Raw genomic sequence first — 7,500 nt, forward strand, 5'->3', positions numbered from 1 at the left:
TTTGGTACATTCTTGGCTTCTGGTTTTGTGTCTTCGGTACATTCTTGGCTTCTGTTTTTGTGTCTTCAGCACATTCCTGGTTTGTGTGTGTGTGCGTGTGCGTGTGCGTGTGCGTATCTGTGTGTGTGTCTGTGTATCTGTGTGAAGAATTCGGGGATTTCAGGACGTGGCTAGCGTTTTTTACTTCTGTTTTTGTGTCTTCAGCACATTTTTTTTTTTTTTATGTATTCAGTACATTTTCGGCTTCTGTGTTTGTGTCTTCAGCACAATCTTGGCTTCTATCTTTATGTCTTCAGCACATTCTTTGCTTCTGTTTTTGTCTTCAGTACATTCCTGGCTTCTGTTTTTTGTTGTTGTTGTTTTTTTCGGGGGGGGGGGGGGGGGGGGGGGGGGGGGGTCAAGGGGGCGTCTTCATACATTCTTGGCTTCTGTTTTTGTGAATTCATTACATTTTTGGCTTCTCAGTTTTTGTGTCTTCAGCACATTCCTGGTTTCTGTTTTTGTGTCTTCAGTACATCCCTGGTTTGTGTGTGTGTGCGTGTGTGCGTGTGTGTGTCTGCGTGTCTGTGTGTGTGTGTGTGTGTGTCTGAGTGAAGAATTCAGGGCTTTCAGGACGTGGCTAGCGTGTCTATATCCTCAGGTCCTCAGTGCCCTTGTCGACATGGGGTCTGATTCACGATGCTGCTGACCTCCCTTCCCTTCCTGAAGGTCTCTGTGCTCACCGCGCGCCACCTGCCGGTCGCTGGAGGGGCCATAATCACCCCTCTATCCAATTAGACGTGGTCTGCTTCCACTGAGACTATAGGATGTCACGACAGAGAGAGAGAGGTGGGGGGGTGGAGGGGGGTGGGGAGATGGTAGTGGGCGTCGAAGTGGGGTGGTGGGAAAGTGGAGGGGCAGTGGGTGAACAGACATAAAGGCCAGGATAAATGTTATATCTGTAGAAAGAGAGACAGAGAGAGAGACGGGGGCAGGGGGGGGGGGGAGAAAGAGGGGGAGAGGAGAGACAGAGAGATTCAAGATGATGATGATGATGATGATGATGATGATGATGATTATTATTATTATTATTATTATTATTATTATTATTATTATTATCATGAGCATTTACGCCTAATCTTGAAAATAAGCCCTATGCGTTTACAAACAGAATACATATGTAAATATCAAAAAGGAAAAAATTGAACACAAGATACCAAACATCATTAAAAATTATTCATCCCCCCCCCGCCCCCCCCCCCGCCCCCCCCCCCCCCCCCCCCACACACACACACACACACACTCACACACACCCACAATACACACAAGCACACGCGCACGCACACACACACACAAGTCATAACACACAATCGTAAATAGTACACAATCAAAAATACTACCAACAAATTCTGAAACTTTCAAAACTCACTCAGTGATTAATAGTCATTTTAGTTTATACTGGAAAGGGATGAGCTGTTGAGAATTAATCAGAAGGGGAAAAGATTCAAGATAGGAACACTTCATTACTCAAGCTTAAAGATTTTAGACATTGCCTAGTCTTCTACTCTGTACCTGAGAGATTGTAAGTAAGTGCGTGCGTGCGTGCGTGTGCGCGTGTGTGTGTGTGTGTGTGAGAGAGAGAGAGAGAGAGAGAGAGAGAGACGAACAGACAAATATCAGAGTGGGGGGGGGGGACAGGCCCGTTTACTCGATGGACAATCTGAGGCCACAAAAATACCTACCAGGATGTCTGATGTATGTGGCTGGGGAGACAGAGAGACAGACAGACAGACAGACAGACAGACAGGGGCAGATACAGAATGAAGATGAGGGGGTGGCGGGTGGGCTTGGAGGGGGGGGGGGTGGGGGGTGCGGGGAGGGGGAGCGAAAGAATCGATAGTAGGAGTGGGAGGAAGAAGACTAAGCAATTACTTTATCCGAAAGAAAGACTAGAATGGGCGAACATATCCAGCCAACCCCTAAACTGGAGCATCGCCGTTCGCCTAAACGGCAGGAGTGTAAGTTTCAGTTTCAGTTTCAGTAGCTCAAGGAGGCGTCACTGCGTTCGGACAAAACCATATACGCTACACCACATCTGCCAGCCAAGCAGATGCCTGACCAGCAGCGTAGCCCAACGCGCTTAGTCAGGCCTTGAGAAAAAAAAAGAAAAAAAAAGGGGGGGGGGGAATAAATAATAGATAAGCTTACATAAATAAATAAATAAATTATAATATAGAAAAGGTAGTAGTAATAATAATAATAATAATAATAATAATAATAATAATAATAATAAAAAAATAATTTTTAAAAATAATAAAATAAGATAAAATAAAATTAAAATTAAAAAAAAAGGAGGAAGAGGAGTGTAAATGATCGTGTAAATGATGTAAAAGCCCACACCTAATAAATAATAAAATAAATAAATAAAATTTAAAAGAAAAACAGTGCCGGTAGAGGTTGCAGCACTACTCGACTGTGACTCGATTGAAAGATCTGCGTTTCCATCTGTCAGGACTGGCAGCGTTTTGTGTAAATACTCTGCTTAGAGTTTCAAACACTTCGATCCTTTCTTTAACTGCTTGGGAACTCGTTAAAGCCATTGTTCTGATTTTACTGTGCATGTTATATATTTGTGATTTTTCTTTTTTCTTGTTCGAGAGGAGGAGTGGGGGGGGGAGAAGGGGGGGGGGTTGAGACGTGAAAAATGGGGACGGGGGGGGGGGAGCAGGGGGGCGGAGGGGTGAGGAGGGGGGGGGGTGCGGAGACTTGTCGCTGTAAACGCACACTTTTAACAAAAGAATGCCCTAGAATCGTGCAGAAGAAAAAGAAGAAGAAGGAGGAGGGGGACGAGGAGAAGAAGGAGGAGGAGGAGGGGGAGGAGGAGGTGGAGGAGAAGAAGAAGGAGGAGGAGGAGGAGAAGAAGAAGGAGGAGACGGAGAAAGAGGAGGAGGAGACGGAGAAAGAGGAGGAGGAGGAGGAGAAGAAGAAGCCCAACAAAAGTCAGCCGCTGTTGACTCATGACAATCCATTTCTCTTGGGTGGGGTGGCCAAAAGCGGCTTCTGTTGTGGTGTCGGCCGAAAAGTCGGCTCAGCAGAAAGCTGAGTAAAGCTGAGTAAAGTCAGCCCGGCAGACCAGGTCATCGCCCTCCTTCTCCTCAGACCAGAACACTCTACTCTGTCCAAAAGCTGAGTAAAGTCAGCCCAGCAGACACTCTACTCTGTCCAATAGCTGAGTAAAGTCAGCCCAGCAGACACTCTACTCTGTCCAATAGCTGAGTAAAGTCAGCCCGGCAGACCAGTTCATCGCCCTCCTTCTCCTCAGACCAGAACACTCTACTCTGTCCAAAAGCTGAGTAAAGTCAGCCCGGCAGACCAGGTCATCGCCCTCCTTCTCCTCAGACCAGGGCACTCTACTCTGTCCGCCATCAGCCGCCCGGGGAAGTGGGCATGATCTCCCCTACACAACTCGACGTGGTCTGTAGTCCCTGTGAGACTGGAGAACGTCGTGACAGATGTTTGAGGGGATGGGGGTAGGAGAGGGAGGCAGAGAGAAAGGGAGAGAGGGGAGGAGAGAGAGAGGGGGAGGAAAAAAATACAGGGCGGGGAGGGGAGAGAAAGAGAGGGAGAAAGACAGAGAGAGTGGGAGAAAGAGAGATGGGAGAGAAAGAGAGGGAGAAAGACAGAGAGAGTGGGGAGAGAAAGAGGGGGAGAAAGACAGAGAGAGAGTGGGAGAAAGAGAGAGAGAGTGGGGAGAGAAAGAGAGGGAGAAAGACAGAGAGAGTGGGAGAAAGAGAGAGAGTGGAGGGAGAAAGAGAGGGAGAAAAACAGAGAGAGTGGCAGAAACAGAGAGAGAGAGAGTGGGGAGAGAAAGAGAGGGAGAAAGACAGAGAGAGTGGCAGAAACAGAGAGAGAGAGGGGGGGAGAGAAAGAGAGGGAGAAAGACAGAGAGAGTGGGAGAAAGAGAGAGAGAGTGGGGAGAGAAAGAGAGGGAGAAAGACAGAGAGAGTGGGAGAAAGAGAGAGAGAGTGGGGAGAGAAAGAGAGGGAGAAAGACAGAGAGAGTGGGAGAAAGACAGAGAGAGTGGGAGAAAGAGAGAGAGAGAGTGGGAAAAGAAAGAGAGGGAGAAAGACAGAGAGAGTGGCAGAAACAGAGAGAGAGAGAGGGGGGAGAGAAAGAGAGGGAGAAAGACAGAGAGAGTGGGAGAAACAGAGAAACAGAGAGAGAGAGAGAGTGAGTGAGGAGAGAAAGAGAGGGAGAAAGACAGAGTGGCAGAAACAGAGAGAGAGAGAGAGAGAGGGGAGAGAAAGAGAGGGAGAAAGACAGAGAGAGTGGGAGAAACAGAGAGAGAGTGGGGAGAGAAAGAGAGGGAGAAAGACAGAGAGAGTGGGAGAAAGAGAGAGAGAGTGGGGAGAGAAAGAGAGGGAGAAAGACAGAGAGAGTGGCAGAAACAGAGAGAGTGGGGAGAGAAAGAGAGGGAGAAAGACAGAGAGAGTGGGAGAAACAGAGAGAGACAGAGGGGGGGGGAGAGAAAGAGAGGGAGAAAGACAGAGAGAGTGGGAGAAAGAGAGAGTGGGGAGAGAAAGAGAGGGAGAAAGACAGAGAGAGTGGGAGAAAGAGAGAGAGAGTGGGGAGAGAAAGAGAGGGAGAAAGACAGAGAGAGTGGGAGAAAGAGAGAGAGAGTGGGGAGAGAAAGAGAGGGAGAAAGACAGAGAGAGTGGGGAGAGAAAGAGAGGGAGAAAGACAGAGAGAGTGGGGAGAGAAAGAGAGGGAGAAAGACAGAGAGAGTGGGAGAAAGAGAGAGAGAGAGTGGGGAGAGAAAGAGAGGGAGAAAGACAGAGAGAGTGGGAGAAACAGAGAGAGTGGGGAGAGAAAGAGGGGGAGAAAGACACAGAGAGAGTGGGAGAAACAGAGTGAGGAGAGAGAGAGAGAGAGGGAGAAAGACAGAGAGAGAGAGTGGGGGAAATGAAGAGATGGTGGGGGAGAGAGGGAGAGATAGAGAGAAAGAGAGAGAGGGAGAGATAGAGAGAGCGCGGGGGGTGGGGGAGAAAGAGAGGCAAAGAGAGTGGGAGAAATGGAGAGGGAGCAGAAAGAGAGGGAGAAAGATGGACAGAGAGAGTCAGTGGGGAAAAGGGAGAGGAGGGAGAGAGACAGAGAGAGTGGGTGAAAAAGAGACTGGGACAAAGGGAGAGAGAGAGCGGGGAAAGAGAGAGAGAGGGAGAAAAATAGAGTGGGAGAAAGGGAGGGAGAGAGAGAGAGAAAGAGAGACAGTGGGAGAAAGGGAGAGAGAGCGGGGAAAGAGAGATAGGGAGAAAGAGAGACAGTGGGAGAAAGGGAGAGAGAGCGGGGAAAGAGAGATAGGGAGAAAGAGAGACAGTGGGAGAAAGGGAGAGAGAGCGGGGAAAGAGAGATAGGGAGAAAGAGAGACAGTGGGAGAAAGGGAGAGAGAGCGGGGAAAGAGAGATAGGGAGAAAGAGAGACAGTGGGAGAAAGGGAGAGAGAGCGGGGAAAGAGAGATAGGGACAAAGAGAGACAGTGGGAGAAAGGGAGAGAGAGGGGGGAAAGAGAGAGAGGGAGAAAGAGAGACAGTTGGAGAAAGGGAGAGAGACAGAAAGAGAGACAGTGGGAGAAAGGGAGAGAGAGAGACAGTGGGAGAAAGATTGAGAGACAGAGGGGGACTAAGAGAGAGAGAGAGAGAGGAGAAAGAAAGAGAGAGAGAGAGGACAGGGGCAGAACGTGAACAGTAGAATCTGAAGCCATCATTAAAGACCAGAGGAAATGTTATGTCTGTAGTATAAGATCCGGAGAGAAGGAGAGACAGAAACAGAGAAACAGACAGAGAGACAGAGATACAGATAGAAAGAAGCAGAGACAGACACTGACACTGACACTGACACTGATTTTATTGCCATTGGCAAAGATACCCTTTTGGCAAGGGGGTTACAAAACATATTGCCTATAAGCATTGACCAAAAAAATTGTTTGGCTGAAACAGAAGCACGTATCCAAAAGCAAACAATCAATAATGAACCAACAAATATGCTCATCCACACTCGCACACGCTGACGCACAACCACTCATACATTCACACACATCTACACCAACATACATAAATCATCACGACAGAGAGAAAGGGACAGAGACAAAGACAAAGAAACAGAAACAGAGACACAGATAGAGAGAGAGAGGGGGGGGGGAGAGAGAAACAGAGACAGAGACAAAGGGATAGAGACAAAGACAGAGAAACAGAAACAGAGACACAGATAGAGAGAGACAGAGACAGAGACACACAGAGAGAAAGAGAAAGACAGAGAGACGATGTGTGGGTGAACAATCTGAGGCCATACAAAAGCTGTGAGGAAGAGGTGGAGTCTGAGGTCTGTGGAGAGCGAGAATGACGGAAGGGGGCCGGGCGGGGGCCTGGGGGGCGGGTGGGGGGGGGGTGGGAAGAAGTGTCGGGGGCATGGGGTGAGGGGAGGAGGAGGAGGATAGGGTGACGGAAGAGGAGAGAGGGGTCAGGAGAATACAAAACATAGCTGAAGGGAGGAGAGGAGGAGAACGAGGGATGATTTTCTGTCCCAAACAAAAAGGCTGACAGACGAATAACCCCAAACAAAGACCTTCGAAAACAGAGCACAGCTGCGCTCCAAACTGGCAGAATGTAAAATGTCCATGTAAAATATGTAAAAGTTCACAGAAAACAAAGCATAGTTGCGCTCCAAACTGGCAGAATGTAAAATGTCCATGTAAAATATGTAAAAGTTCACAGAAAACAAAGCATAGTTGCGCTCCAAACTGGCAGAATGTAAAATGTCCATGTAAAATATGTAAAAGTTCACAGAAAACAAAGCATGGTTGCTCTCCAAACTGGCAGAATGTGAAATGACCATGTAAAATATGTAAAAGCTTACAGAAAACAGAACATAGTTGCTCTCTCCAAACTGGCAGAGTGTAAAAATGAATGTTCCTGTCAAATATGAAAAAGTTCACAGAAAAAAAAGAGAGCATAGTTTCAGTCCAAAATGACGGAATGTAAAATGTCCATGTAAAATATGTAAAAGCTCACAGAAAACAAAGCATAGTTGCAGTCCAAAATAACAGAATGTAAAATGTCCATGTGAAATATGTAAAAGTTCACAGGAAACAGAGTATAGTTACGCCATAAATCGGCAAGAATGTTGATGTGAAATATGTAAAAGTTCACAGAAAACACAACATAGTTGCTCTCCAGACTGGCAATATGTACAATGAAAAAGCTCACACATAAAACAGAGCATAGTTTGTTCCCAAATGGCAGAATGTAAATGATCATGCGGAATATGTGAAAGACCACAGATAGATAAACAATGTAAGTTGGATCTGCAGCACACACACACACACACACACACACACACACACACACACACACACACACATGTATATCAAAAAGTCTGAACTGCCAGCCGCTTCGATCGGCAAAGCTCTGATAAATAATCCGCTTACATTTCAAATGCTTCAGGATTTATTCAGGAGCCAACTTGACCA

This window comes from Babylonia areolata, chromosome 17, assembly GCF_041734735.1.
Source record: "Babylonia areolata isolate BAREFJ2019XMU chromosome 17, ASM4173473v1, whole genome shotgun sequence".
Taxonomy (NCBI): Eukaryota; Metazoa; Mollusca; class Gastropoda; order Neogastropoda; family Buccinidae; genus Babylonia; species Babylonia areolata.